The sequence below is a fragment of the Ictidomys tridecemlineatus genome, chromosome Y (genome assembly GCF_052094955.1).
Source record: "Ictidomys tridecemlineatus isolate mIctTri1 chromosome Y, mIctTri1.hap1, whole genome shotgun sequence".
In the NCBI taxonomy this organism is placed as follows: Eukaryota; Metazoa; Chordata; class Mammalia; order Rodentia; family Sciuridae; genus Ictidomys; species Ictidomys tridecemlineatus.
In genome coordinates, this window is record NC_135494.1 from 5,074,522 (window position 1) to 5,092,748 (window position 18,227).

Here is an 18,227-nt window from a genome sequence, read left to right on the forward strand (position 1 = left end):
CCCAGCCCCAAGGATTTGAACTGGCAACGTCGGTCACCAAAGACTCTGGCTCTACGTCTTGATTGCTTTCATTAATAAATCTCAATGCCTCTCCAACCAGTTATCTTTTGATCTACCCCCAAAGAGCACAAGAGAGCGGAATCTCCCAAAGCCTGGGAGTCCCACGTAGAGGGATTTCATGCCTGCTGTGTCGGAAATCCCAGCCACCTGACAAACAGGGCCGTGATGCCAACAGTATACATGTTACTGAAGTATAAAGAAATTCACTACAGAGGGCTTTTCCTGGTTTATAAGACTGCTATGGATAAACCAGTTCTGTTGTGCAATTCACCTGCTGTAAGAGAATTGCAAAGTCAGAGTACCTCTTAGGAAATGTTCCGTCAAGCATGGAGATGGATGGATTGATGTCAAGTAGCCCATGAGAACAGATTTCACTATGGCTCTGAACTGGTGTGTATTAGAACATGCATTAAACTGTCCATGTTCTTGATCAGTTTTAAGACAAGAGGCAACAGAGAGGCCAATTCAAACTCAGAACCAGCTTCTAAAGCATCACTGATCTATGGACCTTATAGGAAACTACAGAACTGGAGAAAAGGTAGCAATTCGTACATCGAAAAATGAATTCAGCCTGCCCCTGTGATCTGTCTGCTGGAAATACATGAAACTCTGAACGTGCAAACAATAAATTCAGTTTCCTTTGTGCTAAGGACTGGATAATTCGTTATTAGGAAGATTTATTTTTTAAAAAGTATTTTTTATGATTCATTATAATGAATCCTGTAAATGCTTGCCAAGATCAAGCTCCTTAGGAGAATAACAGCAATCCCATTCGTGATAGTACTGAAAACATCATCCTGAGTAAATGCCGTTTCCTTGAAATATTATTGACTGGGGAGTCATCACTGGATAACGTTTAACTACGACACGGGATTATGGTAGATGATGACCTCCATTTATTGTTGGGTTTGGTTTGTTTTTGAGATATCTTGTCCAACGTACAAAACTGTAATGTAGCATCGTTTGAAACATTAAAGCTAAAGCATCAATAAAGAGCATTCAGCCAGTCATTTCAGGCCTGAGGACGTAGCTCAGTTGGCAGAGTGCTTGCCTCAATGCACAAGGCCCTGGGTTCAATCCCCAGCACCAACAAAAAAAAGAAAAAGATCATCATGGCAGTCATTTCAAACCGACAGACCCACGTGGATTTCAGTTGCTCATTGTTCATTCACACAGTTGTGCAACATGAACCAGCCACCTAAATGATTCTGACAGCCCCGGGCCCGCTCAATAATTCCAGAAACACCCAACAATGAATGCATTCTGGAAAAGGCAGTGCTGGACCTCATTTTCTTCCAACTTGAAGCCTGTGGCAGAGCCGTCAGTTATGGAGATGTGAGCGCTGGCTTGATTGAGATTGCTCAGAGGAACCAAGAAACGGTCTCTGTTGCAATCACATTTCTTTCCCCAGCCAACTTTTCTCCACCTTCTTGACACTGACCTTTGGGAACAAAGGCAAAGAAAAAGATTAAATGACCAAATGACCAAAAAGGAGGGTTTCCACCCAAAGCCACCCTGGTGACTCATCTTGAAAGCAGATCCACCCACCCCAGCTAAAGCTTCTCTCTGCAGTCCCACAAGAAGTCCTGGATCAGAAACCCCCAGCTAAATTCTTACGCCCAGAAACGTTGATAATGCTGTTGATTGTTTTAAACTGAGAGCTGACGGTTTGTTCTGCGGCCGCACATAAGCAATGCACCAGGAATTTGAACCCAGAGGTCCCGACCCCAAAGCCCGCGACCTTTGCTTTCACCGCGCTCCTTTCTCTGTGGCCTTTTGGGCAAAATCTGAGCGTTTCGGCCTCCTCAGTGTGCGGTTTCCCCTAACAGCCCGCGCAGTCTTGGCCAATTACATCACATTTTTGTACCTATTCATGGTTCTTTTGCGGGGGAGGAGGGGTACTGGGGATTGAACTCGGGAGCCCTCGAACACGGAGACCCATCCCCAGCCCAGTTTTGTATTTTATTGAGAGACAGGGTCTGAGTTGCTCAGCGCCCCACTTTGGCTGAGGCTGGCTTTGAACTCGCGATCCTCCTGCCTCAGCCTCCCGAGCTGCTGGGATGACAGGCGTGCACTTGGCCTGTTCACAGTTCCTGACGCTTACAACACTAGCCTTGCTGTCTAGATCATAACAGCCACGAGGACCGGTGCTAGACAAGTCGTGCCCTAAACCCCAGGAGCATATTCAGCGCTGATCAAGTGGTAAACCCCCAACGCGTATTTTGGGACGAAGAGGGAACCACCATCCAAATCTGTGTGACACCAGGAGACGCCCCCGGGGACTTTGCTCTCACTTCTTGCTGACCCAAACGGGAACAAATTCCACCTCTGAGAAGGAAGAAGGAAAACCATCGGAGTTGGGATTTTTTGTGAATCCAGAAAATCATTTTGAGGCACAAGGTGTCCGAATGTTTTCCAAAACAGGCAAAAATAAAAAATACCGTCCTAAGCCTGAGTCTGTTGTTGGGTCCTCCGTGCGTTCTTAGGCTCCCCCGTTTCCAGCTGCCTGGAGATCTGGGGCAGCAGGTGCCCGGACAGGAGTGGCCCAGCCTGGCGCTGACCTCACTCAACCCCTGGCCACAGAGGGGAGCCAAGCCTTCTTTAAAACAGCCTGCGCCCGGGCTAGTGGGTAGTTTGCACACGCACAGTAAACCAACCCTCGACACCCAGTTGCAATGGATTTGCAACGTGGGAAGTGCCTCATCACCCAGATTTTACGTCACAGTGAGGATGAGGGTGGGGAGAAAAGAGGAATGTGTGAAGGAAACAAAGTCCGCAAAGCTCCGACCGGAAATAGGAAACCGGGGACCTGCAGACGTTGCCAGGGTGATCAGGTGCAAGACCACACTCTTTTAGGGTGACCACTGAAACAGAAGTCAGCGTCACGTGTACAAACGCCGCTGTCACACGCGGAGGCCACCCGTAGCCATGGAGCCCCTGAGATGTGGGAAGGATGATGGAGAAGCCAACTATTAGTAGGTTGGATTTTAGCTAGTGACTAAGCCACGACTAACTAGTTACCCATGTACTTCACTTAGATACAAATAGTCACCTGTGGTTAGAAGATATGGCACCAGGAAGCGCCAGGTGCTTCAGAACAATTCCCCAGAGAATTGGGGGCACTCTCAAGTAACTGCGACCAAACACAATCTGAGAATTACAGGGCTCCCCCTTATCCTTAGGGGGTACATTGCAAGACCCCCAGTGGGTATATGAAATTGCATCGCACCAAAACAAATATATACTGTGCATGCGAGAAAGTTTAACTATAAATGAGACACAGTAGCTGTGTGCACCGGCACACACCTATGTTAATTGGGAGGCAGGAGGATTGCAAGTTCAAGACCAACCTCAGCAACTTAAGCCCTGAGCAAGTCACAGAGACCCTGTCTCAAAATAAAAAATAAGCCGGGCACCGTGGGGCACACCTGTAATCTCAGTGGCTCCAGAGGCTGAGGCAGGATAGATGGCAAGTTTAAAGTCAGCCTCAGCAATGTAACGAGGCCCTAAGCAACTTAATGAGACCCTGTCTCTAAATAAAACACAAAAAAAGGGCTGGGGGTATGGCACAGTGATTAGGTGCCCCTGGGTTAAATCCCTAGTACTAAAAAAGATTAAAAAAAAATTTTTTTAAAAGGGCTGGGTTGTAGCTCAGTGGTTAAGTGTCCTTGGGTTCAATCCCTGTACTAAATTAATTAATTAGATATAGTAAGACGTTGACGACAACAACTAATAATAAAACTGAACAATGTCAATAATATAACATAATACGGCCAACATGACTACTCTTGGAGCCATTTGAAATAAAATATGTGACTTAAACATGACCCATACTTAACAAAAGCACTGTGATATTGTGACAGTCAATCTGGTAACCAGAATGCCTCAAATTATCAAAAGGAGGGTAGCATATACACTGTGGATACACTGGACAAAGTGATGATTCACCTCCCAGAGTGGAATGTCATGAGATTTCTTTCATCTTTCTCTCCAGAATGATGCTCAATTTAAAACTTATAAATTATTTTCCCAGAAATGGATATAAGAGGACTCAAAACTCTAAAACTTCAAACCATATTTCAAAATTTCAAGGACGCCCTCTTGATTAGCTATTGTCTGGAGTCGCTTTAGGATCTAATCTAAGAAGCAAGACAAGAAAGAGTGAAGAAGGAAGTCCACCCAGTGTCTTCAGTCAGGTTCCTGTCCAATCATGGAAGGACGATTCAGCCTGTTCTGCAAGAGGGGGCCACTGATGGATACCTTTGGGGTTCAATGGGGCACAAAGTGAAGCTGCCTGGATTAGAAACCAAGTTCTGTTCACAAAGGAAGCCCAAATGGGATACAGGAAAGCCCTGGGAGGACCAGTATGGCCCAGTGTGGCTTTAATTTAATTTTTTTTTTAAGAGAGAGAGAGAGAGAGAGAGAGAGAGAGAGAGAGAGAGTTTTTAATATTTATTTTTTAGTTCTCGGCGGACACAACATCATTGTTGGTATGTGGTGCTGAGGATGGAACCCGGGCCGCACGCATGCCAGGCGAGTGCGCTACTGCTTGAGCCACATCCCCAGCCCCCCAGTATGGCTTTCTAGGTCCTTCTGTGGCTAGGCAGGGGAACAAGTGGAAACTCACCCCCGGCTGGGCAGGAGCATCAGCTTATATGATCACTAGGGGACACTAGTACAGGTTTCTACTGAAATGGCCCACCCCAATTCCTGGGCACATGATTGCTGTGATTTGGCTAAGTGTCCCCCCAAAGGCCCATGTGTTAAGGGTCAGCCTGTGGCACTACCAGGAAGTGGTGGGGTTTTTAAGAGGTGGAGCCTACTGGGAGACAGTTCCATGTCTGAGGCACATAACGGCAGTGTTACATCTCTCAACATGGTATTGAGTAAAAGCATCCAGGCCCATAGGATTCAACATTATCTAAGGTTTCCCTTTCCGTGGCTGCAGTGAGCTGAGGTCAAATATGGTCCCAAAATATTAAAATGGAAAATTCCAGAAGCAAACAATTTGTAAAGCTTTAATTTTTTTGCCACACCAAGTAGCATAATGAAATCTCTCACTGTCCTAGAATGTCTCACCCAGAATGTGAATTATCCCTTTGACCACTGTATCTGTGCTGTATATGCTACCCACCCATTAGTCATTTAGTAGCCATCTTGGTTATCAGAAGGACTGTCACAGTATCACAGCGCTTGTGTTCAAGTCACCTTGTTTTACTTAATAGTGGCCCTGAAGTACAAGAATGGTCATGCTGGCAATTTGAATATGGCAAATAGAAATGCTTCCCGTAAGTGAAATGGTGAAAGTATAGTAAGATATTCTTAAAAAAGGAGAGATCATATTCACAGACCTTTTATGTCAACAGACACAGTTCTAACTGTTCTTTACTCTTGTCCATCTCTTACTGTACCTAATTTACAAGTTAAACTGTAGCACAGGTGTGCATGTGTAGGGAAACTGACCACTTACAACACACAAACATCTTCCATACATATTCTTCAATTCTTGTTTTCAGTAAGACAAGGTCTCATTAGGTGCTGAGGAGCTGGCCAGATTGCCAAGTTGGCTTTGAACGTGCAATTCTCCAGCTCCCGAGTTGCTGGGACTATTGATGTGCCCCAGTGTGCCTGACTTCAACAGCTCTTTTTATTTTTGAAGGGTACCAGGGATTGAACTCAGGGGCACTTGACCACGGAGCCCCAGCCCCAGCCCTATTTTGTACTTTATGAGAGACAGGGTCTCACTGAGTTGCTTACAGTCTCGCTGTTGCTGAGGCTGGCTTTGAACTCATGATTCTCCTCCTCAGCTTCCCGAGCCTCTGGGATGACAGGCGCGCACCACCGCACCTGGCTCAACAGCTCTTAAAAGGAAGCTTTGTCCACCCCAAAAAGTACACTTAAGGGGCTGGGGTTGTGGCTCAGCAGTAGAGCGCTCACCTAGCATGTGCGAGGTGCTGGGTTCGATCCTCAGCACTGTGTAAAAATAAATAAATAAAATAAAGGTATTGTGTCCATCTACAACTAAAAAAAAAAAAAAAAAAACAACATAAAAAAAAGTACAGCTCAAAACTCACCCCTTCCATGAACTGTGAAAGCGTCAAAGAGCAATCTTTCATTTTCTTTCCATGAAAAAAGCAAAACTGTTCACGTGCATAGGTCTTACTGTATTCTCCAGGATTTGAACCTAATGGGTTTTTAAACCTCCCTTGGTGTTTAGCACAGTATTGCTGAAAGATACCGTGTATTTCAACTCTCTTTGACCAAACCACATCTCTTCTGCTATTAAAGTCGCTTAAACGGCAAAGATAAATATTATCTCATACGTTCTGTGAATTTTCAAACAGCTGAATCCAGTTAAACACATTTTTCTTGGTGCATATAAAAATGAAAACCGTCGCAATAGAAAAGACTCCGGAATTTTCCATGCACACAGCTGTTGCTATCCAGCACTAGTGATGTCAATGTCACCCACTGTCCCCCATGAGGAAGAGCACTGCATTGCTTTATGGTTTCGGTGTAGGGCAAAGGCATCAGAAATGATCAGGAGAAGAACAGACTCCCAAAAATGTGACCAAAAAGCATGCAGACGGTGACAGCATGCTAGATCAAGAATTTGAAATTCATAAAAGCCAGGCACATTACAGGTGCATGCCTGTAATCTCAGCAGTTCGGGAGGCTGAGGCAGGAGGATCACAAGTTCAAGGCCAGCCTCAGCAAAAAGCAGGCACTAAGCAACTTAACCAGACCCTGTCTCAAAACATAAAAAGGGATGGTGGTGTGGTTTGGTGGTTAAGCACCGCTGGGTTCATTCCCCAGTACCAAAATAAATAGATGGGAGGATGATTTCTGCAAATAGTGCATAATTTCATATGAGGGACTTGGACCTCCATGACTTGGGTATCTGGAGGTTTTTGGAACCAATCTCCCATGGATACCAAGGAGGACTAGAGTTTAATGGGGCCAGTTAGGCTCCATGGGGCACGGAGTGGTCTCACCTATTTATTAACACCAGAGGGAAAGCAGAACAGAACAGTGAGCAAGAATCTTCCTTTAAGAGACTTTTGTCCACCATCATGGCGTTCTGCACGCTTGGTACCTGGGCACAGAGTCCCTGAAGTCCAGGAACTGACCGCAGCTAAAGCCATTTGAAGCATCCTTTGTCCGCCTGTCCCCAAGCCTTTCACTTGATAACAGTTTCCTCATTCTTTGTAACATATGCTTGGATGAAGGGAATTTCCAGAATGGTCCAACTTATCATCTCAGTTCTTAGGAGTAAAGTGAGAACCCAGACACACTTGCCCTCTCCCTTGGTCCCTGCCTCAGCCACCCAGCTGGTCTCTGGGGCTTGCCAGGGTCATCATTTCCACCCTTGGGGAAGAAGAACTCTCCCAGGGCTTCCGGCCACCTGGGAGTCCTCTCTGGCCTGCTCCGGCCCTGCCTCCCAGGAAGAAGGATCCATGGGGCCAACAGGAGACCAGAGCTTGAAGGCACAGTAGGAAGGCACAGTCTGTGGGTTCTAAATCTTCATCAATATGAATCGATGACTTTGACAGATTTAAAAAATTAGTTGGATTTTTTCCCCATTGTCTTTTTCCTTAGAAAAATGCATAAGTGTGCGACATTGAAGATCTAGAGTCAGGCACGGTGACTCACACCTGTCATCCCAGTGGCTCAGGAGGCTGAGGCAGGAGGATCACGAATTGAGAGCCAGCCTCAGCAACAGAGAGACTCTAAGCAACCCAGTGAGACCCTGCCTCGGAATAAAATAGAAAATAGGGCTGGGATGGGGCTCAGTGGGCAAATGCCCCTGAGTTCAATCCCCAGTACCCCTTGCCCCCCTCCAAAAAAAAAAAAGATCTAGAGACAGTTTCAAAGATTTTCCAAGTGTTTGATCACTCACAGAGAGAAATGACCCGGGAGTCAAGGACGACTTCATGGTGCCGGGAACATTTCAGTGTGTGCTTCTGCCCCGGGGACAAAGCCCATCGTCACCAGTACAAGGGAATCCGGGAGAAACCACCACCCAGGACCTTCTGGGAGGAAAAGGCACTGGCACTGGGTGTACTGCACACATCTTCACCCTCTGACCTCCCTCCTTGCTTCCTGCTGTTTTGCCCTCTGCAATCATTCTTCCTGATATTTTACTAACTTAGCAAAAGGTGTCAGTGCTCTCTGAGCCTCATTAACAAGCAAGAAAAGGGAAAACCCGGGCTGCCTCGGGAGGTTTGGCAGAACTCAAACCACCCATGAACCCTGCAACCGCTTTCAAAAAGCACAAAGGAGGCCGCAGTCTGTATTGCATGATCTGCTCCGAGAGACACTCCACCAGGGAAAAGGGGAATTGCCTTTCAAAGGTAGATTGCTGTGATTCAGACGTCAAACAGCACCGTGGTCTGAATGTCTGTGTCCAATGCAAAACTCCTGACTTAGAAGACGATGGTGTTGGCGGGGGGGGGGGGGGGGGGGGGGGCTCTGGGAGGGGCTGAGCTAATCAGGTGCAGCCATGAGTGGGATGAGAGTCCTTATAAAGCAGACCCAGAGAGCCCCCTGCCCTTCCACCATGTGAAGACGCAGCAAGAAGGTTCCACCTATGAACCGGGAAGCTGCCCCGACAGATTCACAGAATACACCAGCATCCTCTTCCTGTGGACTTGCAGCCTCCAGGACTGCAAGAAAGGTTTCTGGCTTGTGAAAACCACTGAGTTTATAGCATTTGGTTAGAGCAACCCAAAGGGACTAAACAGCCTCTCATGAGCTCTAGAACCTTCCCATGGAGCACATCACACCCACTCAGCACATACACCATCTATGGTGCAGGAATCCATGCACGTACACACCAACAGTAGGTGCCCTCTACCGTGGATCAGTGCATATACACACACACAGGCACACACTTATCTACGACGGGTCAACTCATGCATGAGCACTCACACAAACAGCACGTGCCCTCTACCACAGAGCAGTGCACATGTGCACACAGACACAGGCATTCATATCAACCACAGCACACACATGCACCAAATCCCTAGGAGTTTGGGGTATAGCTCAGTGGTAGGGCGCGTGCCTAGCGTGCTTGAGACCCTGGGTTTCACCCCCAGCACTGTAAAAAGCGAGTGAAATTTATCTATTATTATGACTTTTCCAAAAGAAAAAAAAGAAAAGAAAAGGTCTTTCTTCTCAAACCACATACATATATACATACATACAAGATTCACTGACGCCTAGAAAAATATTTTTTAAAAAAGCTCTTAAAAAAAAACTCCCTTAGTTGGTCAGTGAATTCCAACTGTCATAAAATGTTTGCCAAATTTGACTCGTGACTCAACAAGGTAAACCACAATGTTTTAGGAAACTACAGCTTCCCACCGGGCATGGTGGCACGTGCCGGTAATCTCAGTGGCTCGGGAGGCGGAGGCTGAGGCTGAAGGATCATGAGTTCAAAGCCAGACTCAGCAATTTAGCTAGGCCCTAAGCAACTTAGTGAGACCATGACTTTAAATAAAATCTTAGAAAGGGCTGGGGATGTGGCTCAGTGGTTGAGCGCCCCTGGATTCACTCCCAAGTACCAAAAAAAAATAAAAAGGAAGAAAGCCCAGGCACAGTGGCTCATGCCTGTAATCCCAGCATCCTGGGAGGCTGAGGCAGGAGGATTGCAAGCTCAAAGCCAGCCTGGGTGAGTTACGAAGACCCTATCTCAAAAGAAATAATCAAAACGGCTGGGGATGTAGCTCCATCACAGAGCACTGCTGGGTTTAATTCCCAGGAAAGAAAGAAAGAAGAAGAAAATACAATTTCCCTTTGGTCCCAGGCAAGCATCTAGCCCATTGATACCATTCAATGCCAACACTAACTGCAGTGCACCTTCTGGCTAAAGCAAGAGATTGGGTGAAACACAGTAAGAAAAAGACATCAAATTCACATGTCGGTTTTTTTTTTTTTTTTTAACTATGTTGCATATAGAAGTTTCAGAGGGGAAATCGCTACCTTTTAAGCATGATGGTAGGCAAAGAGCTCTCATGGGACCATCTGGGGACAAGCTGAGCCTCAAAAAGAATCATGACAGTAATTGATGACAAGACATATAACAAAAATGAAACCACAAGTCAATAATGTTGCTCAAAACTAAAGGACAGGGAAGTAAAATCTCTGCTCCCTAGGGGGACTTCATCTACGTACTTGCAGCAGAAATGAAAGTGTCAGGAATTCACCAGTCTGTGCCTTGGTACAAAAGGAAAAGACGGTGCATGGCTGTGAACAGATATTCATAGGCTCAGAATACTTCCCCAAATTACTCACTCAGCGCACAGGACAGACGCACATGCCCAATGTGGTGCACACATGCCTGACCAGCTCACCGCACCCAGCCAAGACAAGGCCAGGCCAACCTGACTCAGAATGCCCTCATGCACCTTCATGAAAGGGACATAGCACCAACTCTGCAGCCCAGGAGGCCAAGTCCTCGCAAAAGTGTCTGAAGGATTCTTGCCAAACATGTCCAACCTGAATTGAAGCAAAATTTAAAAAAAAGCAATTATACAAATACAGATTATTGGATATTAAAGAGGACCACTGACCCAGACTTTTCCAAAGCCATCAGAGCCATGCAAAAACTCTAAAGGACAATGACCAACTGTCACAGCTGGAGAAAATTACAGAGTCCTAGCTACATGTGGTGTGCACGATTCTTAACCAGAGTTTAATGGCAATTTTTTTTTTTATAAAGACGATAGATATTTTTTCTTGAATCCAAAGGCCCTGGCAACGACCAAGTGGTCACAGATGTCCAAGCCATGTGACAGCCACCTGTTGCTCTGAGAATTCCTGCCTTGGATGGGTTTGGGGGCAGGTTTGGGGCAAGCGGCATTGCTGGTGAGGTTTGGGCAAGGCTGAGATGCAGTGTCCAGGTCAATCCAGATGTGCCCTGGGGCTGGGGTGCAGAGAGTGAAGAAGTCCAGGAGGCCTTAAACACTGAGTGGCCTCTGTCCCTCCTGACATTGCTTTGCTCGTAGAAGCTACAGAGAGAGAGAAGGGAAGGAAGGATGGAGGGTGTGTGTGTGGGGGGGGGGGGAATGCCCACTGAGGATCTCTGAAATAATTTAGGAAGTCTTAGACTAACATTTGAAAAGGATCACGCTGGTAATTGGTGTCTCGATTTATATCCCTTGGAAAAGCCATTTCAGTGATAGAGAATTTAGAGAACTAAATGGAGTCAGTCACACATTTATCTCACTAAGGATTTTGTGTCTCAGTACTGTTCAAAGGGTAATTTGGAAGATGAGGGGGGAAAAAAAATAGGTCAAGTGCTGAGCAGTGTCCCCGTCACACTGGAAGTACACACTGTGTACCTTAGTCCTTCTCGGCCACAACACCTGGGCTTTAGACAAACTCCAGACCAAGAGACAGGGAAGAGCTGTCCCTGGCCCACGGTCTTCCCCCAAAGCTGGAAACTCTTGGTTTGAAATGTGCAACAATGAATCGAAATTCAACTTAGGCACTGGATACTCAGGCATGATTCACGGGCAACATACAAATCCTTTCCAGTTGCCCTGGACACTGGCAAGAGAAGGCAATAAATCAAATTTTATTTTCAGAAATTTCCTGGTAGGTTTTTTCGCTTCTGATCCCGATAGACTGCTAACTCCCTGTCCTGCCCCCCACAAAGAAAACCAGATACGCATCAATGCATCAATGGTGCCAGTGTGCATCAGTTCACGCGCCCATCTCACAAAAATATACCTGCCTGTTGTGATTTTCTCTCTTTCGCCCCGCCCCAGCCCACGCTGGTGGTCAGACCCAGAAGTTCATGAGTGCCACGTTTTGCTTTGTGGTCTGTTCTGTTGAAAGTTATCCCCAGTAGCTTTTACAGGATAGGATGTTTTCCAATCCCACAAAGTGAGTTCTTCCCGGGTACAGCCTGGGTGTTCTCAGCAGATAAAACGCTTTAATTGGGCGAGGAAAGAGATTTACCACTTCCACCCTTCTTTGTAAAACCTCCTTTGACTCTGCGGGTGATCCAAGCCCCCCACTGCGGAGGTTCCTTCTCTTTCAGCGTCTGGTGGGTGGTGTTACCCTTTTCCAAAGGGAGTGTATATTACGAGTGCCCCTGTGCACTTTTATAGGACTCAGGACAATAACAACTCTCTTGGGTTTCCTTCGCTTCTTCCTGGCAGATGACCGCGACCTATAGTGGGATCCAGGAAGCTTTGACACAAGTCATGGACCCAGGCTAGCAGCCTCATCCATTTTTTTTTCTTGTCTTTAAGTTCATTTTAATGATATAATTTAGCCCAGTACAGTAACGCACGGCGATACACTCTGAGAAGCATTTTGTTGGGCTATTTCATGATTGTGCAAATATCCCAGCGCGTTTACAGACATCTCCTAGTGATGTCATTGGACAGGACCACCACTGTACATGAGGTTCCTTGGTGACCAAGACATAGTTGGGTGGCTCATGACCACGTAGGCAAAATAGCATCACTTCAACATGAGAAGGTTAAAAAGTGACGGCTGAGAACATTTCCATGGTTTTTCCAAAGGCACGGAAGCCCCGTGTGCCCTGCACATGGCATGTGTATAAATTCAGACTGGCTGCTGTTCGAGCCCCACTTGTGACCACATCCTATCCAACGCGACCGAAAGACGGGTTTGGAGGGATTCCTCCCCCAGCCTGAGCACCCCCAAAGAAACTGCGGGAGCCTGCACTCTGTGTGCCCCAGGCCACCTTTAGTTGATTCTGAAAGTCACCTGGGCAAGCACGCCTGCCAGCTGATAAATCCATGAACGCTGACCTGGTCCAGCCCCAGGGCTGCCGGGTGTCACTCAGATACACCAGGCTGCATCCCGGAGGGGGACTCTGCAAAATATCAGCCCTGGGTCTGTGCAGTGTGCTCCAGGAAACATGGCCATCTCCTCCAAGCAGACCGTAAACAGAGAAAAGAAACGTTTTGTGTCACCAGGAGCCTAGGCACTCCTTACAAAGAAAGAATTCACACCATGCAAATTCCACAAGACAACTAAGAAGAGGCCCAAAGAGCAAAGGAGAAAATGACCTTGTGACAGCCACAATCGAGCACTTTTCCTTTTACTCATCTTGAAAAAAATCACGGGGGGAGAAACTTTCTCCCCAAAAGAACAGAGAGCCTTTCCTGACGTCATGCTTTTCCAGTTTACAGAGATCAGGTTTCGGGGCCCTCCACCATGGATCCATTAGCTAATGATGGCTCAAGAGGTGTTTCCTGCAGAATGAGGGTTAGCTTTCAGTCCGAACAACAACAACAAAAAACTGCACCCCAAGCTCACCACCGTCAACTCATGCCCGTAACCCCAGCTACTTGAGAGGCTGAGGCAGGAGGATTACAAGTTTGAGGCCAGCCTCAGCAGCTTGGAAAGACCCAGTTTCAAAATAAAATAATAAAAATGGCTTGGGATGTGGCTCAGCGCTTGAGCACCCGAGTTCAACCCCCAATATCGCAAAAAAATCAAAAACCTGTGTGCACACTAATGAGATGAGGTGAACTTCAGAACCCAAGAGAATAAGATTATCCCGTCCCCTGTGAATCCACCAGCGTTGCTCTTTTCTAGCGTTTCCTCTTGCCGTTTCAGCTTATCGCCTCAGTCACCAATGAGGTAGACCTTGTCTACTGCCCAGAACTGCAGGGGCACCGGTCCAGGTCCCTGGGGCCTGTGGCATTTGGAGCAGTCAAGTTTTAGTCTGATTTTCCTGACAGCACGCCCACTCCATCTTGTGATCCTTTTATCCTGCAAACCAGAAAGCTTCCTCCAAGACAGGAAACAAGATTTCACTGCAAAACACCATAGCCTGAGTCAGGCCCTGGGCTCCTACCTGAGTTGGGTTTTTCTTTTTTCTGAACTAGAAGAACACACTCTATCAAATTCCCAACTTTGTTAGTGGATGAGAAGGTCTCTTTTTCTCACAGGTTTAAAAAGAAAGGGGGGATGGTTGTGGCTCAGTGGTAGAGTACTCGCCTGTCACTTGTGAGGCACTGGGTTCGATCCTTAGCACCATATAAAAATAAGTAAAAATAAAGATATTGTGTCCATTTGCAACTGGAAAAAAATTACCAAACATCGTCTACACTTTCAAGCTAGCCTGAAGCTATCCCATGTTCATGCTAGAATTCCTCCATAAGATGAAATAAAATCATTGTGAATGTACTTGGTGCCATCGACAGTAGGCTTAAAAGTGGTTTAAATGGTAACCTTTGGGTTATCTCTATATTACCACAATGAGAAAACCAATTAAAAATGAGCCAGGCATGGTGGTGCGCACCTGTAATCCCAGTGGTTTGGGAGGCTGAGGCAGGAGGATTGCAAGTTGGAGGCCAGCCTCAGCCACTTAGGGAGGCCCTAAGCAACTCAGTGAGACCCTATCTCAAAATAAAAAGTAGAATAAAATAAAATACCCAAATCATAACTGTCAGAGCCTTAGAATGCGTCCTTATTTGGAACAAGGTCTTGTAATTAAGGTGAGCTTCAAGAAATGCGATCTTTAGGGTGGGCCCTAAACCCACGGTGATGGATATAGACGAGGTTCATCACAGCCAAGTTGAGACACACAAGGACCCGGGGATGGCTGGGAGGAGGCAGGGTCCACAGCAGAGTGTTCAGGGCAGGGGCCGGGGACAACAGGAACAGCCTGATGTCCTTGGCACTGAGGACGGGTGATAGAGCACATAGCACCGCTTGCTCCCACGAGGGCCCAGCTGGGGTTGAAGATCAAGATTCTGTAGTAACACGAATTTGCTCACCCGTGCAATTTTTCTCCAGCACCGTGGGGAGTTGGATGTGGACCAAGGAAGGCAGATGGCTGGGCTGGTGGAAGATGGGGCTTGTGCACAGTTTGTTTCCAACAGGAGCTCGTTGGACGGATGGGCTTCAATAGATCCTGTGCAGTAAACACTGGATACAAAAAAAAATACTCTGATCCACCGTCTTGCAGCCACAAGCTGAACATGGCAGCAGCGGTGCTGGAGATGATTTTCCGCCAAGTCAAAATAGTGTTAAGGGAGAGTGGGGGTGGGGTGCTCTGGCCGCTGAGCAGAGGCCACATCCAGCTCCTGGGTTGGGTGACTGCTGCAGAATGACAATGTACGTCTCTGAAATGCACTTCTGTGTCCATAGGTCATGCGTCACAATAAAAAAGTGAAAGAACAGAAGGACTATTCCCTGGCTAGACCAGCATTCAACTTTCAACGACAAGCATTGGAAATCCAAATTGAGCCAGATGCCAGGGTGGCAGGACACACCCCACACACACAGCTCAGCAGCCTAAGGAAGGAGGATCGCGAGTGTGAGGCCATCTTTGGCAACTTAGTATGACCCTGTCTCCAAATAAAATTAAAAAGGGCTTGGGACACAGCTCAATGGTAGAGCATCCCTGGGATCCATCCCCCAACACTGCAAAATAAAAGACAAAATTTTAAAAAACCCAAATCCATTAGAAAGGGAAGAAGAGGAGGAGATGAAGGAGGAGGGAGACAGGAAGAGTAAGAGAAGGAAAGAAGAAAGAAACACATTGGTTAATGTAACTGGAAACTTCATTCGAGATCTGCAGGCTAGGCTATACCCAGGGGCTCAGACGCCACCTCATGAGGATTTCTCAATACTCCTCCGAGTCTTCATGCTGTCTTCAGCTTCAAAGAGTGATACCGAAGAGGTGGGTTTATCTTCACTAGGTTGACCTGCTACCCACTTAGCAAGCCCAGCACAAATCAAAACTCTCTATCACCAACTCTATCACAAGCCCTAATCCATCTGTCTCCAGATCATGATGGACCACAGATCCTTCCCTAACAACTCTCCCTGACGGAGGGATGTGAGATGCTGTTTTTCGGCCAGCCTGAGCCCCAAGTCAGCAATCTCCTTTCCTTTCCCACACATACATGCAACCAACAGAACACACACCACAATGACCCAGGCTTCCGTCTCCTCCCTGTGGCTGCTAATCACCTCATAGAAGTTCCTGCAAAAGCTTAGGTATGTCATTCCTAGCAGTCCCCAGATTATAGACGCCTGCTGGCACAGTTTAGCAGAACATGACCTTCTACCTGGAAGAACATCAAGAGACCAGATTGGCCCAAGCCCTCCAGCTTTGCCTAGTGACCCACAATTTCTGTCCCCGCAGAGCCTCAGGGGTACTCAACCAGCTCCTTCCAGTGAATGAGGGCAGATGGCATGAATGCCCAGGAACCATCCAGCACCCAGGGAAGGCGAGCTGTGTTCTGCGGAGCAAGCATGCCAGGGTCCCAGGGCTCCCGCAAGATCACCACAACCAAGAGAGCCTCCTCATCCTGTCTGTCACGGAACCCCTTAGGCCTCTGTTGAGACCCACCAAGGCTGGACTGATGGGCTGACCTGTGCACAGTCCAAAGCACCCTGGAATCTGCAGCTGTCTTGAGCCACAGGTCATTGGCATCGAACCTTAACAAAAGCCATCCAAGCACAAAGTCCAGCAGATTTTAGCCTTGCTGAGAAAACTCTCCATGTCAGAACAGCCACAGCCTTGATACGGATCCCCACATTTGTGGGTTTGTTCTTGGGGGAAAGGGATAGCAGGGACTGAACCCAGAGGCACTTAACCACCGAGCCCCAGCCTCCGCCTTCCCCCTGCCTTTTTTATGTTTTATTTTGAGACAGGGTCTCACTCAGTTACTCAGGGCCTTGCTAAGTCGCTGAGGCTGGCTTTGAACTTGTGATCCTCCTGCCTCAGCCTCCTGAGCCACTGGGATTACAGGCCTATACCACGCGGCTTGCATTTCTAAACAGTACAGCAACCAAGTCTGTTTCTGAAAATCATCAATAATCATTTGACCACAAGAAAGACTGCTTTTAGCAGGACCCAATGGCTCACACCTGCAGGAGGATCACAAGGACAAGTCCAGCCTGGGCAACAGAAGAGCCTGTCTCAAAACAAATAAAAAATAATAATAATAAAATAAAATGGGCTGGGAGTAGTTCAGGAATGGAGGGCTCCTGGGTTTGATCCTTAGTAGCTCAGAAGGCTCTTTTTGATAAGCAAGCTTTCAGTTTCTGTCTCGTACCATCAATGAAGATTAAATTAACATCTTGAAAACACATAGAAGACCTTCTTCTCGTCTTCCTTTATTCCAAGACTACCCAGGGCTCCCTTCCGGTGCCCAGCACTCTGCTGAGAACCAGAAAGACAGATACTAGCCAGCCACATCCCCTGCCAAGGAGACACACTCCCCCTCCCCAGCACTGAGGGGTGCCCAGGCAGGGTACACAAAGGGTACGGTTTCCCCTTCCCTTACTACCTTCAGCGATGTTCTCCCCCAAATTCAAGCCACAAGGGCACTGCAGCACCGTGTCTGTATTTGAAAGCAGGGTCTCTAAACAGGCGATGAGTTCTGGAGGGTGGTCCTGATCCAACAGGTCCCAGGTCTTTATCAGAAGAGATGAGGACACAGACCCACACAGAGGCACCACCCTGGGGGGACCCAGGGAGAAGATGGTGGTCCACAAGACAGGCCCTTGCAGACACCCTGATCTTGAACGTCCAGGCCCCAGGGCTATGGGACCATGAATGTCAGCCCCCAGACCAACATGTAGTATGTGGACACAGCAGTCCTGGCGCACTGTCCCCAGCCCAGGGCACCTGGAGGATCCAGGTCCTGCAGAATCCCTCACCACGCCCCCTCCCACTTTTTAAAGCCACCCAGTGACAGCTATGGCTGTCTGGCTCTTTGCACTGCTAACCCGACTGCCCAGGCAGACCCGCAGGTAACACCCAGCTGCGGATTCTCCCCTCAAGGGCGCCCTTCTCCCTCCACTCCCCTGGGAAGAAGCCGCACCACCCGCCCAGAAGACGACTCCCAAGTCTGGCTTCACTAGAGGGTCACTGATAGTGACCTGCACACTTGCCAGCGGCCCCCCACGCCAGACGGGTTTTAAGTTGTGCCCAGTGTGCACGGAATGGCACAGAGAGGCCTCGAATCTCTCCCGGGGACAAGAGAACAGAAAGAGCCCCCACTGGTTTGAGCCCGGCGGGGGAGGGGCTTCTGCTGGGGTGGAAGGGGGGGGGCAGGGAACCGAAAGGAGCCGTCTGCAGGCAAATATTAGCAGGGTCACTACAGGAGCCAGGCTCGGACGCTCCTAGAGCTACCCTTTGGCGATGGAGGGGGGCA

At 47.8% G+C, this 18,227-nt stretch overlaps 1 long non-coding RNA gene across 11 annotated transcripts in view; it reads right to left on the bottom strand.

The window, feature by feature from the left end:
- The window catches only part of LOC110599146 (uncharacterized), a 41,025-nt gene that overhangs the window by 21,684 nt on the left and 1,114 nt on the right, over positions 1-18,227 (bottom strand). For 10 of the 11 annotated variants that reach the window (XR_013432052.1, XR_013432048.1, XR_013432047.1 and 7 more), the window contains exon 2: positions 1,345-1,501. This is a non-coding gene — a long non-coding RNA (uncharacterized LOC110599146). Of the gene's footprint in view, positions 1-1,344; positions 1,502-14,831; positions 14,983-18,227 lie in introns of all 11 variants that reach the window. The other variant, XR_013432056.1, reaches the window with a different exon arrangement.